Source organism: Prinia subflava, chromosome 12 (genome assembly GCF_021018805.1).
Source record: "Prinia subflava isolate CZ2003 ecotype Zambia chromosome 12, Cam_Psub_1.2, whole genome shotgun sequence".
NCBI classification, from domain to species: Eukaryota; Metazoa; Chordata; class Aves; order Passeriformes; family Cisticolidae; genus Prinia; species Prinia subflava.
In genome coordinates this window covers 15263611-15275358 of record NC_086258.1, presented here as the reverse complement: position 1 = coordinate 15275358, position 11748 = coordinate 15263611, and the positions used below count along the sequence as shown (strand labels likewise).

General features: G+C 48.7%; 1 non-coding gene across 1 annotated transcript; it reads left to right on the top strand.

The window, feature by feature from the left end:
- Nucleotides 1-2187: 2187 nt before the first annotated feature.
- TRNAT-CGU (transfer RNA threonine (anticodon CGU)) lies at nt 2188-2259 on the top strand. Its single transcript has one exon. It is a non-coding gene; the product is annotated as a tRNA-Thr (tRNA).
- Nucleotides 2260-11748: the final 9489 nt, after the last annotated feature.

Here is an 11748-nt window from a genome sequence, read left to right as displayed (position 1 = left end):
TGATGCAGTTTGTGTTTTGATGTGATAGTGTGTAACAGGGGTTGTGACTCAAGTACAGACTGTTGCTGAAAAGACAGAAAGGAGATGGGCTGTGGCACCAACAGGGGTAATGGAACTCAGCTGCTGAAAAGCTGTGCTTGCTCTCTCCCTGTTGTACTGGAGAAAATTGCTGATTGTGTCTTGTGAAACACTGTCTCTCTTGGCCACCCTGTGGCTTTTCTTAACGTGCTCAGGCTTTTATTTAAAACCCAATCAGTCACCAGCAGGGCTGCCCTCAGCCCTTCAGGAATCCTCTGCTCAGCCTGGGCACTTGGCACACGTGACGGAGAAATAACCCCTGACTAAGCCTGTCCTTTAGCTCTGGCTGTGCACAGCAATGAGTGGGGATGCCCTGAAGAGAAGCAGCAGCAGAGAGGGGTTTGCTTTCATTCATGGAAATACTGTGTAAATCTGGACTAAAGGTGCAGCCCTGACACCCTCTTTCAGTGGCCCCATTCCAGGGAGCAGCAAGGCCGGGCCATGGGCACAGCAGAGCTTCCCTGCAACAGAAAACAGCTGGGCTCTTCCCATCCCTGTGCCAGAGCTGGGGAAGGACGAGGCTTGTCCTGTGCACAGGGATGTGGTTCACCACTTGCTGCCTGAAATGCAAAGCCCAGGGCCACAGAGAGTGCAGGGCATGGCTGAAAAACATCTGTGAGTTCTGCACCCCCAGCAGCTCTTGCCATCCTGCTGTTTTCAGGCTCTGTGGCTGGGATGCTGACTTCCCAAATGACTGTAGCCTCAAAAAGTAAACCTTACATTTCTGGATAGATTCGGTGTGGTATTTATATGAAGATCTAAAAATGGGATCCTCAGGAAAGCAACTGTTTCTCTCCAGAATGAGCTGATCAGGCCTCCTGTGGTTGGTTTATTTGAGCAAGGAGCACACTGTGAACACTGCATGCATCCCTGTAATAAAGGTTTTATAACTCAGGTCTGATTCAGCACAGAGCGGGGCCTGGTTACAAATTCATAGCATAAAGTAGAAATAGTGATTCTACTATGTCAGATTGGTTCTAACTGTGCCTGGACTTTTTTTGCTTTTTTGTTTGTTTGGTTTGGCTTATAGTTTACAGGAGGAGTATGTAAGCCAAAAAAATACCAGATTACTTTCTGCTGCCCAACATCGGTTCAAAACTAGAAACCAGGATGAAAAATTTCAATGCAAAGCTAAATAATGGTTCAAAACCACAACCTTCAAATTCTTCCCTCCTGCCCTACAGCTAGTGGAGATAAAAATGAGAGCTGATTCATTTCTTGGGATCTAACCAAGTGTTAGCCATAAGACTAAATACTTGGTCGCTGGAAACTGAAGGAGGAGGAAATATTAATAATGCAGTATTGTATTTATGATTTATGCTATTATGATTTGACTGTGTAAACAGAACATAATGGGTTTGAAGTAAAACGTGAAAATTCCGTTTGAATATCAGGAAATATAGACTGCCTGATACCGTCCCAGGGGAAGGGGTGGGAACGCCGCTGTTCGGCTCTCAGGGAGGCGGGAGGCAGTGCCGGAACGGAACCGCGCCGTGCCGGGACAGTGCCCGCCGGTCCCCGCTGCGCCGCGCCCCGGGAGATGCGAGCGGGGCCGGCCCCTGCCCCGGGGGATCCTCCCGGCCACAAACCGGGAGCAGGTGCCGGAGAACTGCCGAGAGACAGCGCTCGAGGTGTGAGCTTGGCGGGACTTTCCTCGTTCCCGACAGCTGCTGTTTGTTTCCTGAGGCAGCCCTGTGATTTCGCAGTGACCGCGTTCCTCTGCCGTGAGAAACGCCGGGAGGAAGGAAAGCAAAGCTCCACCGGGGATTCCGCCGCGTCGGAGCAGCGGCAGCGGGAAGGGCTTTCCGCGGAGCGCCGCTGCAGGGACACGGCGCAGGGGATGCCGCGCTCTGCCGGCGGGGCAGGGCCCGTCCGCCCTCCCGCTCCCGGCGCTCCGCCCCGCGTCCGCACGTGCCCGCGGAGCCCCCGCACGGCGCGGCCGCCCCGCCCCGCTCCTTCCGTCCCGCCCCGATCCCCGGGCCGCCCTCCCGGCCCGTCCCGTGCCGTGCGGTGCCATGCCGCGCTGTCCCGTTCGCTCCCGGCCGGCCCGGCTCGCCCGCGCCGCCCGCTGCCTTCCACTGGCGGCGCACGGGTGCAGCCAGCCCGTCGGGCGCGGTGGCCAAGTGGTAAGGCGTCGGTCTCGTAAACCGAAGATCGCGGGTTCGAACCCCGTCCGTGCCTGCCGAGGCAGCGCGGTGCGCTGGCAGCCCCGCCGCGGGGAGGCCGCGGACGCCGCCTCGTTTGCGGCTTATTTTTGTTGTCCGTGCCGGAGATCCGGCCCCGGAGCCCCGCGAGGAGGCTGCGGATCACGGGGGAAGTTCCACCGTGCGGCCGGCCGAGTGTCCCCGGCTCCCGCGTGCCTGTGCCGCAGAACGGGCTGGGACCCCGTGGGTGAACATCCCCCTGTCACCCCCAGCACCCCGCATCCAGAAACTCCCTTGCAGAGGACAGTTCTCGGCGTTTTGCCTCAGGACCCGTGTCCTGAACTGGGTGAATCACAGCGAAAACAAAGCAGGTGTCTGGGCTGTGATGCTACAGGGAAAGTGTTGGGTGCACTCGGGTGTGAGGAATCCTCTTGCTGGTGCTTTCTCTGTAGGTGTTGGGTTTGATGTACTTCTCACAGATAGACAGGCTGAATCCTGGAATAAGCAAGTGCTTAGTGCAGTTAAAATCATACAAGTGGTAAGGCTGGACAAGCCCTGTAAGATCATCGAGCCCAACCATTAACCCTGTGCTGCTGTGTTCACTGCTAAACTGTGTCCTCCACTGCCACATCCACGTCTTCTAACCCCTTCAGAGATGGCAATTCCACCACTCCTCAGGACAGCCTGTTCCAGTGTCTGACCCCCTTTCTGTGAGATTGTACCATTTACACCAGAATTTACCCTGATTACTTGGTTCTTGAGCTCTCAGCCTGTGCAAAGCATGACACACGTTTGAGGGCATTTCTGCTGCCTCTGTATTACATCACTTTGGTGCTTTCAGCTTACAATGTGTAAAGAGTAGAGTCATATTGCAAAATCAGCAATAGCCAGATATCTGGGAGAGCAGAGGAGCCTCTTCCAAAGGACTTGCTGCTTCCTTTGATGCTTAAGAAAAAGCTGGTTTTGTTGTTTCCTGTGCCACACTTGGCCTGCACCTGACTGGGCAGGAGGCTGTTTGCCTTTCCCAGCAGGGGCTGGAAGTGTGTTTGCATGAGGTGTTTGGGGAGATCTGTACAAAATGGTTGTGCAGGATGTTATTAGCAAGCCACAAAACAAGCCGAAGTACGTTTTGATATAAAAACAGGAAATGCAGTTTAGAACTTGTTTAGAAAAATGCAGACACTATTTTACTTGCAAAATAGAGTGCTGTCAAAATTCCATCACCTTTGTTGGAGGCTTTGGAGGATGAAAGTTCCAGCTTTGATTTATTCTTTTTTCCCCTACATCGTTTCACAGTGGAATGCCAAACCAAAATGTTTCTACTGGTTCAAAAGCCATCTTGCAGCTTTTGCAGAGATTTTCAGAATTCTGTGGGTTTGTTTCTGGTCGAAACCAGTCGTGAAACTGAGGTTCTCCCTGAAGCAGGTTTCCCATCCTGTAAACTCAAGCAGTTGGGTCCTGCCCAAACGTGTGCCACGAACCCAGGACTGTGAACCAGGTATTTTAATAAATCTCTGGCATCACTGTTCTCTGTGGCCGTAACACATCCAGGCAGCTCAGCAGTTGCTTAACTTCAATCTCTGCAGAACTGGAATATTCCCTCCTAGCTCTGGGGTGTCTGTGAGGTGGGTCCTTCACAGGCTCCGTGCTGAACTCCCAGGAGAGGCCCACAGGAGAGCCTTGTCCCAGGACTGCTGCTGTGCATCTTCACTTCTGGAACAACACACCTGGAACAACACTTCTGGAACAACACAACCAGGTCCTTTCTGTTCAGGAACAGGCACTTCTGTGTGTGCCATCCTGCCCTTGCTGTTGTCCTCAGGGCAGGGATGTGCTGGGCAGCTCAAGTGTTTGCTCACCTCCCAAATTCCCGCCTCCTCTTCTTACTCACTCAGGCAATAAATTTGATTTTGGTTTTAATTAATAGCTAAAGTCCTGAAGTGCCAGCCAATGAACTTCAGTCAAGACATTTATGATCTGATCATAGCTGTGCTGGAGGTGGGTTTGGCTTGGGGTTTTTTGGTGGGTTGAGGAAAGAGTTGTTTATTTTGGACACAAGTCCTGACTGAAAACATAAAAAATTTGAGGTGGCCCTTCTGAGTTGCTCTAAGATCTTTGATTTTTTTCCCAGAAAATACTGAGCTGCCTCCCTCTGCATATAGCACCTCTATGAAATGAGGAGCTATTAAATGAGGATTAAAATGAGTCTCCTTTTAATTACCTAATAAAAATATATCACAATTAATGTACTTAAAAGATGTATCACTGCTGAAAATCTTGGCCACATTTAAATATAGAATTTCCTGACCTCTCTCGCTTGACAAACCAGTTATTCAGAATCCAGACATTTTCCTGACTGCTTTAGAATAAGTGCAAAAATTAATCAATTTTAACAGTATTTCTAGTTAACTTTCAATTTTAGCAGTATTTCTGAGTTATGTATTTTATGTATTTTTGAGAGGCTGACAGAAAACACTTGCTTTTGAAAGGTAAGATGTGAGTGAGGACTAAAAATAATGGGGTTTGTTTGGATTATAACATTTTGAGCGCTTTGCAACTCTCCTGAGTGTCTGCTGCATCCTCTCTTAGGTCAAACTTCAGCAACCAAGAACCAGCGTGTTGGGAACATGGCAGGAGCTGTGTCTGGGTCAGAAATAGCAGTGAGATCATTGGAAAGCCTTGCTCGGACCTGGCTGTGTGGAGCCAGGCAGGGGGATTGTCCCAAAGCCTGGGCAGGCCTGCTTCTCCCATTAACAATGTGTTGGATTGGTTTCCCACCTCTCCTGCTTTTTGGGTTATCCTTCCACGGGATGGCTGGCACCTTAAAAAAAGCAGGGGGGAGGGGGAGAGAGGAAAAAAAAAATCAGCCACCCAAGCCCTGAAACCTTGACCTTGGGAAGAAAAGGCCTGTGCTGAGTTGTGCAAACAGAGCGTGGTGTGCCAGGGGTGAGCGGGCTGAGCCAGCTGGGCCATGAGCCGGGCACGGTTCCCCTCCATGGGCTGTCCCAGCAGCCCAGACCCCTCTTTGTGGGGGGAACAGCAGGACCAGCGTGGGAGGATGCTCCGTGTCCTCAGTCCGAAACCACAACATTTCCTGCAGGTTGGACAACTAAACATACAAAATGTTTTGTAAAGCTGCCAGTGCCAGTGAGACCACCCCAAACTGGGCAGGAGGCAGTGAGCTCAGGCAGGAGAACAGTATTTGCAGCATTGTCTGAGTCCCAAATACATGGCAGAGTAAATTAACCCATGAGTAAATAAACCCCAAACTGTGGAAATCTTCACATGGCTACAGCAATGTGATTCCCATTTCTATTATGCCTGGAATTTAATGGACTGCTGAAGTTTGACCAAAAGGCATTTCTTGTGTCAAAATGAAAAATTACAGATCAAAAGGGTGACTTTGCAGACAAACATATCGATCTAAAGCCTGGGTGACACAGACTTCCTGGAAGAGAGCCCAGAAGCATGTCTGTGTTTAAAGTCAAATGGCTGTAGCCTTTTACCACTGATGAATAAAAAATGTTTTTGTCTGCATGCCGAAGGCTCCAGCAGAAACAGAAATTACTCGATTTGTTCTGCCAGAGGAGCAGGTATGTGTTTGTGAATAGTAATCCATTGAATGCTGCCGAATTCAGTAATTTTAAAAATGACAGTGAGATAGGAAATCAGATTTCCCCCTCCACCCCGAAAACTCTGTTTATAGCAGTATAGGAAAGGCAGAGCGAGAATCCTTATTCTGTGTTCAAGGGGCAGATTTACTGGTGTCCCCCTCTCCAGAAATGTGAGGGGGCAGTTGTGAAGTTCCCCTGTGAGGAACCCAGTTGTATTTTTACTCTGGTACAGCAGTAACAACTCTCACGTAGGTCCTCGAGGTTGCTGCTCATCTGTAATTAGATATTAATGGACAGGTCAGGGTGTTCCTACCTGATCAGGATGGATGGGGCCCAGCACAGCAATGCTGCTGCTCCTCTGGAGCTGGGGTACTAGTGGGAATGACAGCTGCAGGATTTTGTGAATGAGCTCCAAGGGCACCCAGGACAAGGAGTGGGAATCCTCACTGCCCTGCTGGGGTAGCGCAGAGCAGCGCTCAGCTTCCCAAGAGAACCTGTGAAACAGATTTTAGACTGAAAAGGAGTGCTGAATGGCAGCTACTGCTTCTGGTGAGCCCAGAAATGCCAGCTGACACTGCAGGCAGTGTGTCTCAAATGAGCTGCAATGCAGGGAAGGAAGAGCAAGATGGATGGGTGGGAGATTACTAATCCCTTCTTCGCAGCCTGTTTAACCTCAGCAGCACAGGGCCTGATGCTCAAAGAAGCCCTGCTCTTCTCCCTGACTCCCTCTGTGGTACTTTCTCATGTTTCTGGCTGTAAACTATATAAAAAAAAATTAGAACAGTATCAGAGCCTAGGCCTGGAAAGTTTGTGTTCAGGATTCTCCTTATCTGTGTACACTCTTGCCTTTACCACTGAATGAAGTTCACTGCAGTGAGCAAGCTGTTGCAGGATGAAGAGCAGTGACAGGAGTACAGCTTTTATTGTGATGATCTTTCTGTAAATTGGAAAAAAAATTCTATTTGAGCTGATGAAATGATATGTTTGTAAATGCAGTGCCATGGGAGCAGAGTCAGGTGTTGGATTAATATAGCAATAGGACAAGAGGAAATGGCCTCAAGTTGCACCAGGGAGGGCTTAGATTGGATAGCAGGAAAAATTTCTTCACCAAAGGATGCCAAGCCTTGGAAAGAGCTGCCCAGGGAAATGGTTGAGTCACCCTCCCTGAAGGGATTTAAAAGATGTGTTGCTTAGGGACATGGCTTAGTGGTGGACTTAACAGTGCTGGGTTAATGTTGGACTGAAAGGTCTTTTCCTACCTAAGCAATTCTCTGAATCTCATGGAGATGAATTGCTTTGCATTCTGCACAGTGCAGCTGCACAGGCCTGGTGATTACAGTGACAAAGCCAGGCTCAGAGGCCAGCCTGAGATAGCAGGTCAGTGCAAAAGCTTCCGCAGCAAACAGGACAAGAGACAAAGGGCACACACTGGAGCACAGGAGGTTGCATTAGAACATAAGGAAACCATTTTCCAAGGGAGCAGGACTGATGCTGGAACAGGTTGTGAAGTCTCCATTCTTGGAAAAATTCAAAAGCCATCCAGACACAGCCCTGGGCAGCCTTCTTTAGGTGACCCTGCTTGAGCAGGGGGTGGGACCAGGTGACCTCCAGAGGTTCAGCCTCAGCTACTCTGTGAAACCCTTTTACCTCTGAAGTTTCACCCTTTGCTGTGCCTGAAGGACATGGGCCCAAACCATCCCCTGCACTAAGAGCCATGGCTGCCTCAGAGGGTGCTCCCTGGGGCTCTGCCTTGCCAGCTCGTTTGTGGCACTGGTGCTTCAAACTAGTGCTGAGTTGGTACAATCACCCAAATTAAAGAATTTAAATTGCATATGAATTCAAGGCAAGGACAGCCTAATATAGAATGTAATGTTTACTGTCTTTGAAGAAGCTGTAATAAACTTGGACGAGAAGCCTAAGCAAGAGATGGAGCAATCAGCTGGCCTTGCAAGTATGTCAGAGGGTCCTTGGGAGCCTGAACCTTGTCTGTGTTATTGCTGGGCATTTGTGGCCATCAACTGAACCCAGATGGTCACACGGGTTTGATGGCGTTGTGCAGTTTGCACTGTCACACCCTTATTGAGACTGTGAGGATGATGCATCTGCACCAGTGGAATCCCTGTCACCAACTTCACAGGGACTGTACCCAAGTTTGAACACAGATTTCATCATAGGAAAAGGAAAGCAGGAGGTGTGTGAGGCTCTATTGGTGTGGCTGGGTTTAAAGCCTCATTTCATACTTCCAGAGTATAGATAGGAGGACTCGTACTGTGGCAGCATCTTTAATTTTAGGAAAGCATCTTGTACAGTCCCGTGTCACTGTCCCCTCTCAGCAATCACTGCAATGCCTCAATGCCTGTGCAAAACCTGCACAGTGAGAAATGAGCTCCCAGCCTGAGCCTGGTCCCTTTGAGTCTTGCTTGGGCTGAATTCCTGACTCCTGTCCTTTCATCACTCTGGGCCCAACTGAAAGAGTACTTGTGAGCTACCAAATATAGAATGTGCACAGCCTATTTCACAACTGGAACTTGCAAATGCTGGAGTGGATTTCACGGACTGAAGCCCCCCAGGGAGGGAGCATTACAGTAAATAATGTTAGTGCATTTGTTTAATCCCTGGGGATTGTGGAATGTAGGATTAAAGTGGGCTAAGGGGATTTCCCCATTGACAGCTGCTCCGCAGTGCACAAACACAGACACACAATTTATTTTATGTAACTTGTTCAGGCCCAAAGAATTTAAACTGCATATGGTGCTGACCATTATTTCCACATCTGGTTACACATATCTGTCTCCCCCCAGTAATTGTCTTTAATAGACACAACTGGGGATGAGGTAGTTGCACTAAGAAGAGACAGAGCTCTGTATTTGAACAGGAAACCATTATTTCTGAGCTTAATCATAGCTCATTAGTCCTGTGATTTTCTTCTTTCCCCACTATATGCACACATGCTTTAAATATGAAGGCCTAATTTTTGGTAGGGCATTCCTCTTGTATTAATGATTTGCCAGAGGTTCTTTGGAGAGGCAGAGCATTGGCCAGTGAGCAGAGAACCAGAGCATGTCTGAGCAGTGACAGGAGCAGTTACATGGGTGCTCTGAGGTGAACCACCAGGTCCTAGTAAAGATCTCCAAGGAGGGACTGCAGTTTCCTATGCATCCTTAATGAACCTGGCTGCTTGGTGTTCCTGCACAGGTACATGGAGTCAGGCCAGCTCCTTGCAGACTTCATATTTGCACATTTCTGAACTTTTAACCACAAACCTGCTATTCCTGCTGTTCTGATTAAAAAAAAAAAGAGAGAGAGAGATATCTGACACCCTGGTCTCTGGCGTGGATTCATATTCTCAGCTGAAGACCAGTGAATTTCCTCCTGCTCCATCAGTGGATTTCAACTATTTCTATCATTACAGTGCGTTCAAATTTAACGTCTTTGACAGTCCAGTCTTTCTCAAGAAGGTCAGATGCCAAAATACCAAGCTGTTGGCTACAAGCTGTTGTTGCTCACCTGCTGCTTAGTGCCACACGAAAGAGTTAACAAATCAGTGGATCTGCTGGCAGAGAAAATCTTGCATAAGCACAGGTGGGCAGACTCAGGTTAATGCATGCATTCAGCTGGACCAAGCAGCATCCACGGGGTCCATGTCCCACTCAGCAGCAGGGCAGTCTCCCACCCACAGAAGATCCCTCCTGACTTCAGAGGGTTCACACCAGGCTCCCACTTTGTGAACACCTCTAAAGAAGCTACTTCATCTGGTTCGTGGCTCTTATGAAAATGTTTTCTCTTTTCCAAAGAGGGCTATTTCCAGAAGTGGCAGAGTCTGTTGTTCCATAGTTATTGTTCTGGGCTATTGCTGGTCAAATGTTATTAATATATTAGCCTTTTGGCTGCCAAACAGCTTGAAACAAACCGGTTATGTTTATTTTTAGAATTGTGTAAGTTGTGATGCTTTACAACTTGATATACTTGTGATTACATCTGAGCTCTATGTGGAGCTAATCCTCTTCCCAGCTCCCGTCCAGGCAGGGGGAGTACTCGTGCATTCCCTGCGCGTGGATTCTGCACACCGTGAAGGGCAGCCAGCAGGCCTTTGTGAGAGGAGATGAGGTCCTAAGGCCTGACCTTCTCAGGTACGGAAGCACCTCCTGCCAAGTGAAGACTTGCCTGAAATATGCCTTATCCTGTTACCACCACAGGGCTGCCAGGGGCGTCAGTGGAAGTGGGGACGGGCTGCCAGCAGCTGAGCACGTCCCGTGGGATCAGGCACCCTGCAGAGGAGCTCCTGCTGGGCAGAAATGTTGTGTGAAAGTCTTGCTCTGCTCTCATGAAAAATAAGAGGTGCTTCACATCAGTACTAGTGGGGGCCAGGTCAAGACAAGAGGCAGCATGTTTTGAGGCCACTGAAAATAGCAAATTAAGCAGTTGGTCAGGACATCAGAGAAGTAATGTGCCATCAGCTCAGTTAGGGCAGAACTCCATTTCTTGGCTCATGCTCTTCCTTCCATACACATAGGTACATTTTTTGGCATGAATTTGGTGTGCTCAGAATTGTTCTGTGGTGTTTTAAGCAGCTACATGATAGAGACCAAGCAAATAGAAGTATTTAAAAAAAGAAAAAAATGAGACTATGAGGTTAGCAGATGTAGCTTGCATCCTGTGAGAGCAGCAGTCTCTTATTTCCTACAAGCTGTTGAGGTCTTGTTCAACCCAGGTGATTTCTACAGCATCTATTCCCTTCACCAGTGAAAAGGTTAGTGGCTTTTACACCTTTTTGGGAAGTCTTAATTTCTACCATACTCTCTAGGCATCATCTCTGCAGAACCCTGCCAGATGGTCAAGAAATTCTTCATTTCTCTACCTTCTGGCAGAATGTCTTATTTTCAAAAGGCTCATAGAGCTCTGTCCCTCTTCCAACCTTTTCGCCCATGGCCCATGATTCACTTTGCATTCCACTATCAGTTTTAAACAACATGTTCCTTGGCTCTGCATATTCATCAGGCTTCCAGCCAAGGAACACGTTCTTCTGTGTAGAGGATGGCTTCACAGTGTTGATGGAGAGCAGTTCCATGGCAGATCAGTTCAAGTTCTCTCTCTGGCATTCTATCCACACAGGCCAGGTAGAGTCATTTGCCACGTCCATAACGAGGCATACACAGGGCTGCCTCCTCTTCAGTATAGATACAGGAAAAAATGTGGTGTGGATGACTGAGAGGTGCATCGGATGCTGAACCCAAAGATTTTAAAGATGAGGCCTCTGGCTGTTAGCTTTGATTTTTTTCATGCATGAGCACACAGTGATATAATGCATGAGCACACAATTACCACATGCATGAAGGCACAGTAACGTCATGCATGAACACACAATGACCTCATGCATGAGCACACAATTATTTAATGCATGAACACACAATGACCTCATGCATGAGCACACAATTACGTCACACATGAGCACACAATTACATAATGCATGAGCACAGAAGTCATCCTAGAAGAAGCTAAAAACTTTTCAGGTCCTTGTGGCATTTTCTTGAAACACATTTACAACTGAGTGTATTGTAATGAGACTACACAATCTGTCTATACACGGTACAGCTGCGCTTTGTGCCCGGGTTTTCTTGGTCACAGAGGTGTACCCACCCAGCTTTACTGGAGATGTAAATGAAGAGACTTGGCACATATGGAAGGGTAGAGTATGTCCTCTGACATACCTACGACACAGACAAGGTGTCCGTGCCCACTTCAAGGTGTGCAGGGAAAGGCTGGACATATAGGGAGCAGTGCAGGGAACTGTGCAGGGAGATGTGTCACAAGTGCACAGGGAGCAAAATGTGCGGGGAACAGCGCAGGGAGATGTGCGGGGAGACATGTGGGGAGACACGCCTAGGGAGATATGCATAGAGTAGTGTGGGGGG